The sequence below is a fragment of the Phoenix dactylifera genome, chromosome 11 (genome assembly GCF_051530095.1).
Source record: "Phoenix dactylifera cultivar Ajwa chromosome 11, Ajwa_hap1_PhDact_Kaust_v1.1, whole genome shotgun sequence".
NCBI lineage: Eukaryota > Viridiplantae > Streptophyta > Magnoliopsida > Arecales > Arecaceae > Phoenix > Phoenix dactylifera.
Genome location: NC_143200.1, coordinates 8,288,177 through 8,304,313, shown reverse-complemented (window position 1 = coordinate 8,304,313; position 16,137 = coordinate 8,288,177).

The following is a 16,137-nucleotide window of genomic DNA, read 5'->3' as shown; positions in this document are numbered from 1 at the left end:
TTGGGGTTGTTGGTGGTGGGGGAAGCCGGGCGCGAGGGGTGGGGAAGACGGGCGTGGGGGGGGGGGGGGTGGCCAGACGAGCACAGTGGGAGGAGGGGGAGCTAGGCGCGGGGGGTGGGGCCGTGGGTGAGGGGGCAGACCGGCGCAGAGGGAGGAAGAGGAGCAAGGATAATAACGTCATTTCATATTTTAATTTTATTTTTAATTAATAAAAATATGATTTTTTTAACACCGTTAGAACAACCGTTATATTAGGGATATTTGTATAATAACAGAATTTTACGAGGGTATACATGCAAATACCAATTTTCAAAGGGTATTCACGCAAAATTTGATATTTAGAAGGATATCTATACAAAAAAAAAACCTAATATTCTAATACCTAGAATATCCTCAATTCTACGGAGGAAAAAAAATAAGGCAATTTCTACGGTGCTCGAGAAGGTTAAAATCATATTTTTGGCATTTGATTTCATGTGGATGGTCAAGATTCATCCACCGGCACCCATCTGGAACCGATCATATCATTTTCATAATAAAATGAATGGCAGGAAGCGTAAGTTTGTCAAAGTTCAGGGACTTTTTCTGAACGGTCTTGTTCCCCCATCAAACCCGTCCCTGCTTTGCCGACGGAGCTACAAGTCTCCCCCCTCCATACCCCGACGGGAGCAGCGAGTCTCCCACCTCCATACCCCGAGAAGTCAGGCTGATTGGGGCGAATGAGATCGCCCTTACCAAAGAGCCGTGCGAGGCGGCGGATGGAGGCGAAACAGCGTGGAGATGGGCTGCAGCAGGGAGACGAGCATCAGCGAGGAGGCGGAGCGGTCGGAAGCCGAGCAAAGGAGGTGAGAAGGAGAAGGTATAGAGGTGGATGAAGGCAAACCAACGAGGTGCCGAGTAGCAGCAGCAGGGAGGCGGCCGGTGGTGGGGAATAAGGTTCACGAATTCAGGATCAATCGGCGGTCGGGGAGCCGATTAAAAAATAAAAAAATAAATATATTTTTTAATAGAAAAGATTTGCGCTGAGCCAGCTTTAGTTCTGACTCAACCAAAATATCTAACTTGGTTCAACCAAAACTGAATACTTTTTATAAAAAAATAATTTGAAAAAAAAAGTTGGCAACCGGTTCCAAACCTGCTGAGGGACAACTGTCCTGACTACCCCAATCCAAGGGACAGTTAAAATCCTTCTACCGTTTCATAAAAAATAAAAAAAAAGTACCACAGTACAACCAAATAAATAAACAAACAAGATTGAGAAAAGGCGGAACCCAGGGGGACACACAAAAAAAAGTATTTGGAGTATGCAATTCTATGAATGTGTATCAAGATTGATTGTTTTGTTTTTTAATGGAATGAGTCAAGATTGATGGCTATATTAGCTTTTAAACTTGTGAAGGGGTCATTCTGGATGACTTTATACGGACACCATCTGATAGATACCAAAATCAACTAAAGAAGCGCACAGTGCAAAGAGGGGAAAAAAATTTTACTCTTATAGTTCACATGAACATTTGGATCTTTTAAATCAATCACTAATTTTACTCTTATCATATCTATATATAATTAAGATTCTCTTATTGTCCGGAGAGCTTAATCGAATCATTCTCGAATAAATCAAGTGCATCACTTTCTTCAATCCGAATGATAGGATTATCCATAGGAAAACATTTCGGATAGAGAACCTGCAGGATAGCCAAGCGGAGGATATTCCGAGGTGCCTTTTGAAGGAAGGTGGTTCTTAATAGGAGAAACAGAGAAATCCCCAAAAGCGCTGCTTTTCTAAGCCGATTCTTATGCACAGTTTGCCTTCCAACAGCCCCCCCCAAGATCTATTTAGAGACAGTTTTGGTTGATGAACTTTGAGATGCACCTTTATACCACTGCCAAATGAAAAGGTGAAATATCAAAAGTGACAAGAAACAAAGCAGAAAAGATCACTTTGTAAGTGGGAGATTCTAGGATCAGGCTAGAATAAAAAAATAGAGCAGAATGAGATTGGACAAAGAGAGAAAAAGAAAAAGAAAAAGATGGCATAAGACAGGAATAAAGAAGAGATGGTGGGCCTTGGGACCATTATAAAAAATAGAATAAAAAGGAGAAAGAAATTCGTTCCTTTTATTGGCTTTTCCTGCAGATGCTTGTCATGTTACATCAATTAAAAAATTTTGTCCACTCAACCAATTACCTTGTACATTACTGGGGATAAATTTTAAAGGAAAAATGCAAAGAAAATTGACAAAAACTTGGATGCTGTAGAAAATCTCTAAATTAGAAAAGAAGTCTAACTCAACTTTAAAGTTTATCACTACAGCAGAATGAAATATAATGTTCTTATCTTCCTCACTGAATGCAATAAGAGTATATTGTTCATTGCTTAAATGCCCCAGAATCAGCATTCTATCTTCTTACAAAGATAAGCAATTTTGTTGGATCAGAAAACAAGCCAGTCTACTCAAATGGCTTCTTCTAGTATTTCTGAGGACAGGACAGATGTTAGGTCTCAGTCACCACCCACTTCCGCACCACGTCAACCGACCAACCAGAGATCATCCGTAGAAATAACCACAACCAACCTTCCCCATGGACCAACGTCCGTTTCAATCTTGGCCTCTTTTTCTCATCTCAAGTCAGCATCTCACCAAACAAGTATTCCTCATTTTAGAAGCTTCGCAACCTCGAACGTCAGAAGAACTTGCACCCATCACAACCTAATGTTTGCTGCAACCAACATATCTCCAAAGCAATGATTCCCAACAACCCAACCATATCATACAGTGGACGCCTATGAATACTGAATGTATTGCCATCAATGCGACATCAGACTGAAACAAACGAGAATAACGTTATTTTAGGATTTAGTCCCCTGTACGCTGAACTACGAACAATGCCCTTTACCTTACAGAGAGTTCTTCAAATTTTACCTCAATTCGGAACATTGACACGAATAATCTGCGAAGATAGACAGGAATATGGGATTCATCTCCTTAACAATCTACTAGGACAGTGGAAATATCACTAGTTTTCACGCCTTACGGTTTGGACCCATGGGCAACCGATCCTCCTACCTCACCAACATCGCATCTGCTCTCGATCCATATACCTTGGACTTTGAGTATCTCAAACTGTTGATCACCGAACAAGAAGTCAAGAGCTGATTATGGGTTTTGTAAAACGCAAGAATATCCACTCTCCATTTTCCCAATCCACTCATGGCTACTCAGAATCAGATCCCCAGAACTGAACCAATCATTTATGTTTTTGTGATCTTTTATACATAATATTTAATTATTATTTATGCCAGGCTCAGCCATCTCAGTTGAATTTTATCACTTAAACCTTGTATCTGAATAAGTTGCAGTAACTTCACATAAAAAACCTCTAATTTCTATGATCACATGTGCAATACAATATCCAAGTGATCACTCTAATTTCTGTGATAAAACTAATGGTACCTGATCATCTGGTGAAATTATATTTCATGTTTTCTTCGGGCGCTGAGCTTTTAAACTACTAACGGATCGTCATTGGACTGTTGCTTTCACAATTTTATGCATATATAATGAACTTTCGCAAATCAATTCACTGTCCAAGAGATAAATTCAATTTTGCAATGCAATCAAGAACAATTGATCACTAGGAATATATTATGTTGTTTGGCTATTGCAAGTAATAAACTCTTCTGTTACTATCATCATCTAGCCCCCTATCCTTTCAAATGCAATTGGTATTCATTTCCCTCTAGTTGGACCACGTCATTATATATCACATGAAGCATTTCGATAAACTTTCCAATCTTTCGATTATAGTTTTGTCTGTTTTCCAACCCTTAAATGCAACATGAAACTTCGAACTGTTCACAGAAGGGTATGAATTCTCACCCAAAAATTAAAAAGGAGAGAAGAGTGTGAACGCCTGATATATCCTTTTTCATGCCAATTACAGAACAGCATGTACGGTGAAGTTTATTGGTTCTCTCCAAACACGTGGGCTTTGACACAGCAAGCATAGTAAGTGGCTCCCTCTTCAACAAGCTTGAAATGTTGGACTTGATCGGATTTGAACCCATCTAGATATGGCCCACACTAACACAATATTGAGAATTGTTTTATTTATTTATTTTACTCTAGATTTTGCATTTAATATAAAAGCCTCTGATATGATGATAGAATATGGTTCGTAGTGGTTAGGACAAGGGACAAGTTTCTACATAAATATATGGAGATAATACCCATCTTAATAATCCTTAACTACCTCTAATAGGTGAGGCACGTTACAAAGGAATACCTTGTGGACTTGGACCCCAATGAGTATTTGTCTGAATCAGGATTGTGAGCTACTCATAGCTAGTGGAAAGCAAATTCAACTCTTCTTCTTCATGTACTACAGCTGGGCTCTCCAAATCAATAGACAATGGTTTCATCTTTCTGACGCGATCATGTTGCCCCATATAGTTTAATGTTGTCGTATCAAAGCCTACTGACTTCTGGATATAAAAAGTGAAGCCTTTTTTCTCTATATCTCCTTGGCAAGATTGTTGATATTAAATAATAGATCAAGCATTTTCCCCCATAAGTTGTGACCCTATGGAAGAGGCCAACGACGGTTGCCAGCCTATGTCGAAGCTTTTGCCGTAATCCACATCATTGCAGACTGACGACTTGGCCACTTAGGTCGATTGCCAGAAGCTGGCAACCAGCCATTGACATCCTATCTAAAGAGCATGACTCTTTTCAAAGACCACAGGCACGATGAAGAGTTAGGGCACACCACCCATGGATAGGGTTGGAAGTGGGCCGGGCAGAGCCAAGTCGCACTCCTAGCCAAGTCTAACCCAACTTTTTTTGTTGGGCTTTAGGCAAGGCTTAGGCCCAAAAATTTTGGAAAATCTAACCCGAGCTCGACTGGAGCCCAGGCTCAGGCTCGGCCTGAAACCTGATTGGCTCAAGCTCTCCGGAAAAAGGCAAAAAAAAAAAAAAACCAAGAAGAAAGAGAGGGGTCTTCTCGTCCCCCACCCATAATGCCCAATCCAGGGATGCTTCTTCTTCTCCCCTCCTCTGCTCTCCCTAATCTCATGGGCGGCCGCCCCATTCCCCACCTAGGGTTAAGGTCCGACTTTCCTTTATCATGTGTTACCTATATCCCTACCATGGTCCTCCATCATTATGCCTTAGTGGAATTGTGTTGCCAATTCATCCTCCATCTCTTTCCCTCGAAAGAGCTCCTCCTTTACTACTTTTGTCGCCTCTGCCTCCTCCCTAGGCTCCCCCCACCGCAACACATGCTGCAGCCGAGCCTCCATCTTTAGCCACTGCTTGCTTCCTGCAAGCCAGATACTAAGGGAGTAGCCTACTAGCCTCATTCAGGCTTAGCCTGGTGCCATGGATGGGCGTTGCATGCTCAGCCTAGTGCCACAAGACTAGTTCGGGCTTAAGCTCGGGTCAAGCTTCAGTTGAGCCAAATAACTACCCAAACTTGGCCTAAAATGTACACAACCCTAATTTTGAGCCTTAGCCCGATCTAAGAATACTTGGGCCTATCCCATATCCTTTGTCAAAGTTGGCCTGGCCCAATAGGTCTCAGGTTGATCTGGGCCCACTTCCAACCCTACACATGGATCTCCAACCATCATCCCTCCTCCGATGGGGATAGTCGGGATGGACCTCTGCTTCACCTCCAACAACCACCTAAGTGAGCCAACAACATTAGCTCCCATGCAATCATGTCGAATGACCCTCCACATCCACCTCTTAGAGCCACTAAGGCAGACCAATAGTACTTGTTGATGGTTTCTTCCTTCTCTTCGATGACGTCCACTTCTAGAGAAATACCATCCCACTGGAGGCCTACTTTTTGGCCAATCGTGCGATCTGATCGAACGATGCCATCATCCTAAAGAAGTTTGCTGAAAACAATCTCTCCTTTCTTTTTTTAATCATCGAGAAATTAACGAGGGGGGAATTATATGCTCCCTCCTCTACTTGGGGACAGGGGTGTATCTTTCATGCAAAAGAATGATTATCCTAACTTCACACGAAACCACCATGGGATCATTAGCTGCCTTCTTGGAGATCTATGCCGATGAATAAATGACAGACTTCAGAGTGCTTCGAGACCTATATGGTGGATGATCCAATGATGGTTTTGGGTGAAGAAAGGTAATCATTCTTTCACACAAAAGATATAATCCGGTCCCCTATGCTTGATCGAAGGGTAGTAGAAGAAAAGAGGGGACACAGTTTTGGGTTTGGGGTTTCAAACCATAAACCCATATCTATTTATAATAATGGATTATTCAGTAAAGGCCTTGGATCTGATCGAATAAGCCCTAGTCTACTAACTTGCTATGATTGAACCAAACTAATTGTGTATATATATATATATATATATATATATATATATATATATATATATATATATATATATATATATATATATATATATATATATATATATATATATATATATATATGTATATGTATGTATGTATGTATATGTTGTCAATCTCTGGACGTTGATGTAGAATGCCTCTGAGAACCTGCAAAACAACGGATAAAGGGTGAAGGCTCATTGAATTGACTTTGGCTAGGCCCTCTAATAGTTAAGTTAATGAAGGTTTTTGCTGAAAATGGAGGAGGATAGAAGAATAGAAAATAGAAAGATAGTCTTCCTCAGTTACATTGCTTTTTTATTACCTTTTTCGGAGAGCCATTTGGACCTATTCATAGTTGAGGTCTCAAATCTTTCAAAATCGCATCCCAACAAACTCGAAGTCATTCCACAAGGCCTGCTAATGGGGCTTAACAACCTTAGGATCACGTTCTAACAACTTGGCGTGTAGTGGGATCGAGCATGCCTTTAAGGCGGTGGAAAGCAAACTACTCCTCCTTGAGGAGATCCTGCTTAGCACAGATCAGCAATTAAGTTTGTGGGACCAAGCTGGAAGGATGTCAACCTCAAGATTCTAGTGCTTCTACTCTGCTCGATCTAGCCAAGGGGGAATGGGCTAAGATGTTGGAGGAAACTCGAACACACAGGGACTGCATCATAGACTGTATGCTGGATGAATCCTTATATATAATATTATTGTATTTGTAAATTTTCACATCACTTGCCCACCACTTTCTCAGTTGAGCTGAGAATAGAAACTTGGCTGGAGAAAATAGTATATTCGGCAACTTAGAGGGTCAATCTCGATGACATCAGTTTCTGGATGTTATCCATCTCATAATTTTGAATCCTCCATCAGAACGTGTAATGTTTGGAATCCTGCAATACGATCATGGCAGATTGCTCTAAATTTGAGCTCGTCATTCAATGTTTTAATGACGGCACTTCGTTTGCAATGTCTAGGGCAAGTGGTATCTTTCGGATGGAGACTCGTAAGGCAGGATCTACGTCCGAAGGTTGGTAAAATGGGCTTTCATCTGAGCCTTGCATGTGGAGGCATCTAGGCCATTCATGGTGTTATAAAAGGGAAAGGTGATGTCGTTTTTCCTCCTCCTTCACTTTCATCTTCCTCCCGAGTGCTTGAGATTCAAGTTCTAGACTCTTTAACCTTAGGTAGCCATGTAGAGAGTGTCACGCCCCCGCCTGCGCGAGGCACGTGAGGCACCTAGTGCCCACGTGGGGGCCACATGAGGGGGGACCGTGGGGCTCTCCTGCCAGATATTGTCCGGTTCTGGGGCTTCACGCAAGCGTCCTTCACCCCTCCCTGGTTTTGTTTTCCACCCAAAACGCGTCTGCAGGATTAGGAGACACCCGTCTCATATGCCCAGGCTCTGGAACGAGTCTTTCCGATGTGGGACTATTGGGTCTCACACCCTTCCCACCATCGGACAAGAGCCGTCCTCGGCTCTGATACCAAATGTCACGCCCCCGCCTTTGCGAGGCACGTGAGGCACCTAGTGCCCACGTGGGGGCCACATGAGGAGGGAACACGGGGCTCCCCTGCCAGATATTGTCCGGTTCTGGGGTTTCACGCAAGCATCCTTCACCCCTCCCCGGTTTTGTTTTCCACCCAAAACGCGTCTCCAGGATTTGGAGTCACCCGCCTCATATGCCCAGGCTCTGGAACGAGTCTTTCCGATGTGGGACTATTGGGCCTAATCTGTCACGCCCCGAGCCCGAGGCGCGGCAGACGCCACACGCCCGCACGGCGGCCGCGTAGACGTGCAAGGCATCGGATTACATCAAAGCAAATACAGATGTTCAAGACTTTATTTAAGGATTAATAGCAGATGCTTAAAATTGACAAAATACTTAAAATCATTCAAAAGCAGTCTTACAAAACTCCAAAATAACATATGCCAACATAATTCAAATATCCAAACTAAACTAACTAAAATGTCAATAACTGAAGAATCATCGGAAACTCTAACGCACTCCCCAATCCCGTGCGATTAAGCCTCTGGATCTGAAAAATGAAGAAAACAGAATAATGAGCTACACTAGCCCAGTAAGCAACAAAATACCCCAGAGTGGGGGTCAGAGCATATCAGATCAAAATACAGGATAATGTCCGGAATAAATCATAAATAACATCGTTTTGTTGTTTTCAAAACTTATTATCATTTTTCTAAAAATATGATATCAGATTATCATTTTTCCAAAAACTCTTATACCAGAATCTCAACATAATAGGCTACGGCCACGTAACCCAGTGGCATGGATTGCACAAAGTGCCAAATCCACTATTTTTATTCACCGATGGCAGCCGGTGTTGCACAAAAGTGCCAAATCCACTATATTTACCCACCGATGGCAGCCGGTGTCCAGAAACCACTATTCTAATCACCGGTGGCGCGGTGTCGAAACCGGTTCCTCACAGATTACAAGTCGACAGGTCCAACGTATAATCCCCATTGGCGGGGCCAGAACAGATCATAGCCATGCTGAGAATACATATATATAAAAACAGATTTCATAAATTTTTCAGTCATAGTTTACGGATTTCAAAGCATAATTTTCAGAAATTTAACATGCCAGACCCATTTTACTAAATACAAAACATATTTCAGAATTTAATCTATTTATCAAATAATTTAGAAATCACACTCGAAGTATTAAGTTACTTACCTCTTCTCGCTTGATTCCTACTTCAGGTAGACGGATCGGGTTCACCTGTTAAAGTTTAATTAATTTTTTGTTAATTTCAGACTAAGCAAAATTCAAAAATAATACTATTGGACATGGTCCAACAGAGCCCAAAGTTGGCCCATAATGGGCATGGCCTGATAGGGCCCATATCGGACTCGGCCCAATGGGCCCGCATAGACTCGGCTAAATAGGGCCCCCATGGTTGGCTTCTAATTGGTTCATTTATGCAATAAAATTTATTGCAGGGACTAATATTTAATTACAGAGTAATGTTCTATAATAAAACTTGAGTGAGAGGACTAAATAACTATTGTTAGGGACCTTTATGTAATAAGTCTTTCCTATAGGGATCAAATACAAATTACTGAAGATCCTATTTCTGAAATAGCATACTGCCAAGGGCTTAACTGCAAATAATCTGTTTACTGGTCTAATGGGTTTGGGTTTCGGGTCCCGGGTTTCGGGTTCGGGTTCGGATTTCAGTTCAGGTTCAGGTTCAGGTTCGGGTTCAGGTTCGGATTCGGATTCGGATTCCAGTTCAGGTTCGGGTTCGAGTTCTCGGGTTTGATCTGGGTTTTGGAATCGGATTTTTTTTTTTTTTAACCGGGCCCATGTTGGGCCCACAGTGAACCGGGCCCAGATCGGGCCCACTGTGAACAGGGCCCATGTTTGGCCCTGTTCGGCCCGTAGGGTCGTCCTCCTCCCCCAATCCCCCCCACGGCAGGGGAAGACCGAGAGGGAGAGCGGAAGAGGAAGGGGCGGCGGCGGCGGCGGCGGGGTGGCCGGAGGCCACCCCTCAGTCGACGGCCAACCGGCCGCAGTGGCGGCCGGCGGCCGTTGCGGTGGCTGGGGTCGAGATCAACCGAGAATGCTCTCGGTTGATGGGGCCAAAACAGATGGAGGAAGAGGGCTTACCGGCGGTGGCAGAGGCGGCGGAGGGATCTCGGCCGAGGGAGGCTCGGTCCGGTGTCAGGCGGCGGCGGCGACGCTTGAACCCAAGGAGATGGGTCTCAGAACAGGGGGTGGCCGCGAGGGAGATCCGGGCGGCGCTCGGTCGGGAGGGTACACCGGTCGGAGAAGAGGAGGAGGGAAGGAAGAAGAGGAGGAGGAGGAGGAGGAGCTCGGGATGCCCTAGGGGAAGGAGTAGATGGGGCTTCATAGTCCCATCGTAACGGTTCTCCGCCGCGAAAATCGCGGCGGTCAAGCGAGATCCACGGCCGTGAATCGGCCGTGGATGGACTAGGAGGGGCGCCGCGGGAATCTCGCGGCGCCCTTGCCTTGTTTGCCCCTCCGGAGGAGCCGGAGAGGATCGCCCATGCGATCCTCTGTTCCGGCTCCTTCCCCAAATGAATCGGGGCTGAAGTCGGCGAGGGCTGCCGACTTCAGCCCCGTGTCTCACATTCTTCCACCCTAAAAAAAAAATTCATCCTCGAAATTTAACATATCTTAGCTTGCAAAAAGGTCCGGATATTTTTCCTTCATCTCGTCCTCCAGCTCCCACGTGGCCTCTCGTTCTGAGTGATGGCTCCACTGGATCTTGACATAAGGAATCGTGCGCCTCCTCAACACTTGCTCTTTTCTATCAACCACACGTACAGGCTGCTCAGGATATGTCAAATCTTCTCTAAGCTGCAAGGGAGCCACTTCTACCACATGGCTCATATCTGGAATATACTTTCTTAGCATGGAAACATGAAAAACATTGTGAACTCCAGACAGTGAAGGTGGAAGTGCCAATTTGTAAGCCACTGCTCCTACTCTTTCCAGAATCTCAAAGGGGCCGACATAGCGTGGACTAAGTTTTCCACGTATTCCAAATCGCATCACCCCTTTAGTAGGAGACACTTTCAGAAACACATGATCTCCGACCTGAAATTCCAATTTTCTTCTTCTATTATCTGCATAACTTTTCTGTCTGCTCTGAGCTATCTGGAGGTGTTCCCTGATCAGCTGGATCTTCTCTACTGTTTGTTGCACAATCTCGGGGCCCATAATTTTTCTTTCACCAACATCATCCCAACAGATAAGTGATCTACACTTTCTTCCATATAGAGCCTCATAAGGTGCCATTTGAATACTTGCCTGGTAACTGTTATTATATGCAAACTCAACCAAAGGCAAGTGACGGTCCCAAGAACCTTTCATATCCATTACACAAGCTCTTAGCATATCTTCCAAGGTCTGAATGGTTCTTTCTGATTGGCCATCAGTCTGAGGGTGGAAAGCTATGCTGAAGCTCAGAGTGGTCCCCAAGGCTTTATGCAAACTACTCCAAAAGTGAGATACAAACCGCGAGTCCCTATCGGAAACAATGGATACGGGTACTCCATGCAACCTCACTATTTGTTCAATGTAGAGCTCTGCAAACTTTTCCAAGGTCATTCCTACTTTGAATGCCAAAAAGTGTGCCGACTTTGTCAATCTGTCCACAATCACCCATATAGCATCATAACCTTTAAGAGTGCGAGGCAACCCGGAGACGAAGTCCATAGTGATGTGTTCCCACTTCCATTCAGGAAGTGGTAGGGGCTGCAACAATCCTGCCGGTCTTTGATGCTCTGCTTTAACTTGCTGACATGTCAAACACCGAGCCACAAATTGTGCAATTTCTCTCTTCATATTATTCCACCAAAATGTACCTTTCAAATCCTTATACATCTTAGTACCCCCAGGATGCACTGTATATCCAGTATTATGAGCTTCCTTCATAATTTCATTCTTTAAATCGGAGTCATTTGGAATACACATTCTGTTCCTGTATCTCAATGATCCATCCTCATGAAGTCTGAATTCTGATTGAGAACCTAATTCAATATCACTTCTAAGCTTTTGCAACTGAGGGTCATCTGCTTGAGCAATCCTGATCTTCTCTATCAAGGTAGGTTGGACATGTAAGTTTGCCAATTGTGCATCAGAGTCATGCCAACATATCTCAATTTCTGTTCTTCTCAGATCTTCCAGAATTTTCCTCTGAGAGGTGAGTAAGGCAGCAATACTACCAGTGGATTTTCTGCTCAGTGCATCTGCTACCACATTAGCTTTTCCCGGATGGTAATGAATAGACAAATCATAATCCTTCAGTAACTCTAACCATCTTCTCTGTCTCATGTTTAGTTCCTTCTGGGTAAAAAGGTATTTCAAACTTTTGTGATCAGTGTACACCTTACAAGATTCACCATATAAATAATGTCTCCAAATTTTTAATGCAAACACAACAGCAGCAAGTTCCAGATCATGAACGGGGTAGTTCTCCTCATATGACTTTAATTGTTGGGAAGCATATGCAATAACCTTATCATTCTGCATCAGTACACAACCCAATCCTTTCTTTAAGGCATCACTGTAGATGGTATAACCTTCGCCACTAGAGGGAAGGGTAAGGATGGGAGCGGACACCAAACGTTGCTTAAGCTCCTGGAAGCTCTGTTCACATTTATCTGACCACTCAAACTTAACTCCTTTACGAGTTAGTCGAGTCAAAGATGCAGCAATAGAGAAAAAATCCTCAACAAATCGTCTATAATATCCTGCTAGGCCCAAGAAGCTGCGAATCTCAGTAACACTATTGGGTCTGCTCCAGTTGACCACTGCCTCGATCTTCTTTGGATCCACATAGATACCCTCTTTAGATATTACATGCCCTAGGAACATCACACTGTCTAGCCAGAATTCACTTTTCTTCAACTTACCATACAACTGCTCTTGTCTTAGGGTTTCCAGTACTAACCTCAAATGTTGCTCGTGCTCGGCCTGGCTCCCAGAATAGATCAAGATATCATCAATAAAGACTACTACAAATTTGTCCAGAAAGGGTCTGAACACCCTGTTCATCAGATCCATAAAAGCTGCAGGGGCATTTGTCAGTCCAAAAGGCATGACCAAAAATTCATAGTGCCCATAACGAGTACGAAAAGCAGTTTTAGGCACATCTTCAGCCCTTATCTTTAATTGATGGTACCCAGAACGAAGATCAATTTTAGAGAATATCTGAGCACCCTTTAACTGATCAAATAAGTCATCAATTCTTGGTAGAGGATACTTCTTCTTTATTGTTGCTTTATTTATCTCTCGATAATCAATACATAATCTCATACTACCATCCTTCTTCTTTACAAATAAGACCGGAGCTCCCCAAGGTGAAACACTAGGTCTGATGAAACCCTTATCAAGAAGATCCTGCAACTGCTCCTTTAATTCTTTCATTTCAGCTGGAGCCATTCTATAGGGGGTCTTAGAGATTGGTGTGGTACCAGGAATTAAATCAATTGCAAATTCAATTTCTCTATCTGGTGGCAAGCCAGGAAGGTCTTCCGGAAAGACATCAGGGTATTCATTCACTACTCGAATATCTTCCAATCTTTGATCTGATTGTCTGGTATCAACCACTGTGGCAATATACGCCATACTCCCCTTTCTAAGCAGCCGCTTAATTTGCATAGCTGAGACAACTCGAGGGGAGGTATAAGCACCACTCCCTACGAAGCTGAATTCGGTATCTCCGGGGATCTGAAAGTTTACCCGTTTCTCATGGCAATTAATGGTGGTAAATTGTGATGCTAACCAGTCCATACCGAGGATTATGTCAAAGTCATGCATATCTATAACTATCAAATCAGCAGGCAAGTCTCTACCTACTATCTGAACTGGACAAGTCTTGCAGACCTGATTACCAATCATCCCACTCCCTGCAGGAGTGCTAACATGCAGATCATACTCTAATTGCACACAAGGCAGGTCATGTTTTTGCACAAATGTAGATGACACAAAGGAATGCGTAGCTCCAGAATCAAATAGTGTATGAGCATAAACAGAAGCAACTGACAATGTACCTGACACCACCGTGTTGGATGCCTGAGCATCCTGCTGAGTCAGTGCATAAATACGACCCTGTGTGCGCAGTCTCCCCCCTTTCTGCTGCTTAGGAGAAGAAGGCTGAGCTGACTGAGCCGGAGCAGGAGAAGCTTGCACTTGCTGGTTTCTTGAAGTTTGAGGCCTCTGAACTGATCGGAGATCCTGTTGAGGACACTCAGCTACCTTATGACCCTGCTGGCCGCATCTGAAACAAGCACCAGATAATCGTCTACAGTGTTCAGTCTTATGCATACCACCACATGCATCACACTTATGCTTCTCTTGCTGAATAGTCTTTCCATCAGATCCTTGCTTCCCTGATTGCCAAGATTGGTTATGTGATTTTGCAGTCTTGCTAGAATTCTGTCCACTGCGAGCATCATAATCTCTGCTTCTCTTCTTTTGTTTCTTACCTTTGGCATCATGGGTTTCTTTCCAGACAATTTCCAGATTCTTAGCCCTGTCTACCAGATCATCATAGTTTGTCGAGTGTATTGCGGCCAAACTCCGACGTAAGTGAGGCTTCAATCCTTCTTCAAATCTCCTTATCCGGGACTCTGCATCCATGACGAGGGTGGGAGCAAACCGAGATAGCCTGTCAAACTCTGCCTCATACTCATCCACAGTCATAGTTCCTTGATTCAGATTGAGAAATTCCCTCTCTAGCTCCCTCAGGCGACTGGAGGGAAAATACTTGGAGTAGAATGCTGTGCAGAATCTCTGCCAGGTAAGCGCCTCCTGCTCGGGTGCCAATGTGCGCTCCACAGACATCCACCAATGATGAGCTCGGTCCTGAAGCATATAGGTGGCAAACCTGACCTTCTCTTCATCGGTGCACTCCATTGCCCTGAAGGCTTTCTCCATTTCATTTATCCAGGTTTCGGCCTCTTGAGGACTAGTGGTGCCTTTAAAAGCCGAAGGTGCCATTCTCTTGAATTCTGCTATACTCCTTCTTTGCTCAGGAGGAGCAACATCCTGCTGGACTGGTTGCTGAGGTTGTTGCCTCTATTGGCGTACTAACCCGACGACCTCCTCGATCAGTTCGAGCACCCGAGTTTGATTTCCGGTGGCAGCTTCTGGAGTTGATTGACCCTGGGGCCCTGAGTTATGCGGTGCCTCGCCCGCTTGGTTAGTGGGGGCTCTTCCCCGAGAGCGCCCAACCATCCGATTTAAGCTACGGACACGGCGAGGCGGCATTCTGATTCAGTGGAAATATAGAAATGTTATAAATTTATCAAAACAGAATAATACATAATAGTTAACAAAACAAATGAACATTATCCCCTTAGCAGGTTCCTACCCATCTCTCAACCTTTCTGACGGATCCTAGGAATCCTAAAACTTAGGCTCAAAAATGACTGTTTCAAACATAATCCCTATGAATCTGAAACCTGAGCTCTGATACCACCTAATCTGTCACGCCCCGAGCCCGAGGCGCGGCAGACGCCGCACGCCCGCACGGCGGCCGCGTAGACGTGCAAGGCATCGGATTACATCAAAGCAAATACAGATGTTCAAGACTTTATTTAAGGATTAATAGCAGATGCTTAAAATTGACAAAATACTTAAAATCATTCAAAAGCAGTCTTACAAAACTCCAAAATAACATATGCCAACATAATTCAAATATCCAAACTAAACTAACTAAAATGTCAATAACTGAAGAATCATCGGAAACTCTAACGCACTCCCCAATCCCGTGCGATTAAGCCTCTGGATCTGAAAAATGAAGAAAACAGAATAATGAGCTACACTAGCCCAGTAAGCAACAAAATACCCCAGAGTGGGGGTCAGAGCATATCAGATCAAAATACAGGATAATGTCTGGAATAAATCATAAATAACATCGTTTTGTTGTTTTCAAAACTTATTATCATTTTTCTAAAAATATGATATCAGATTATCATTTTTCCAAAAACTCTTATACCAGAATCTCAACATAATAGGCTACGGCCACGTAACCCAGTGGCATGGGTTGCACAAAGTGCCAAATCCACTATTTTTATCCACCGATGGCAGCCGGTGTTGCACAAAAGTGCCAAATCCACTATATTTACCCACCGATGGCAGCCGGTGTCCAGAAACCACTATTCTAATCACCGGTGGCGCGGTGTCGAAACCGGTTCCTCACAGATTACAAGTCGACAGGTCCAACGTATAATCCCCATTGGCGGGGCCAGAACAGAT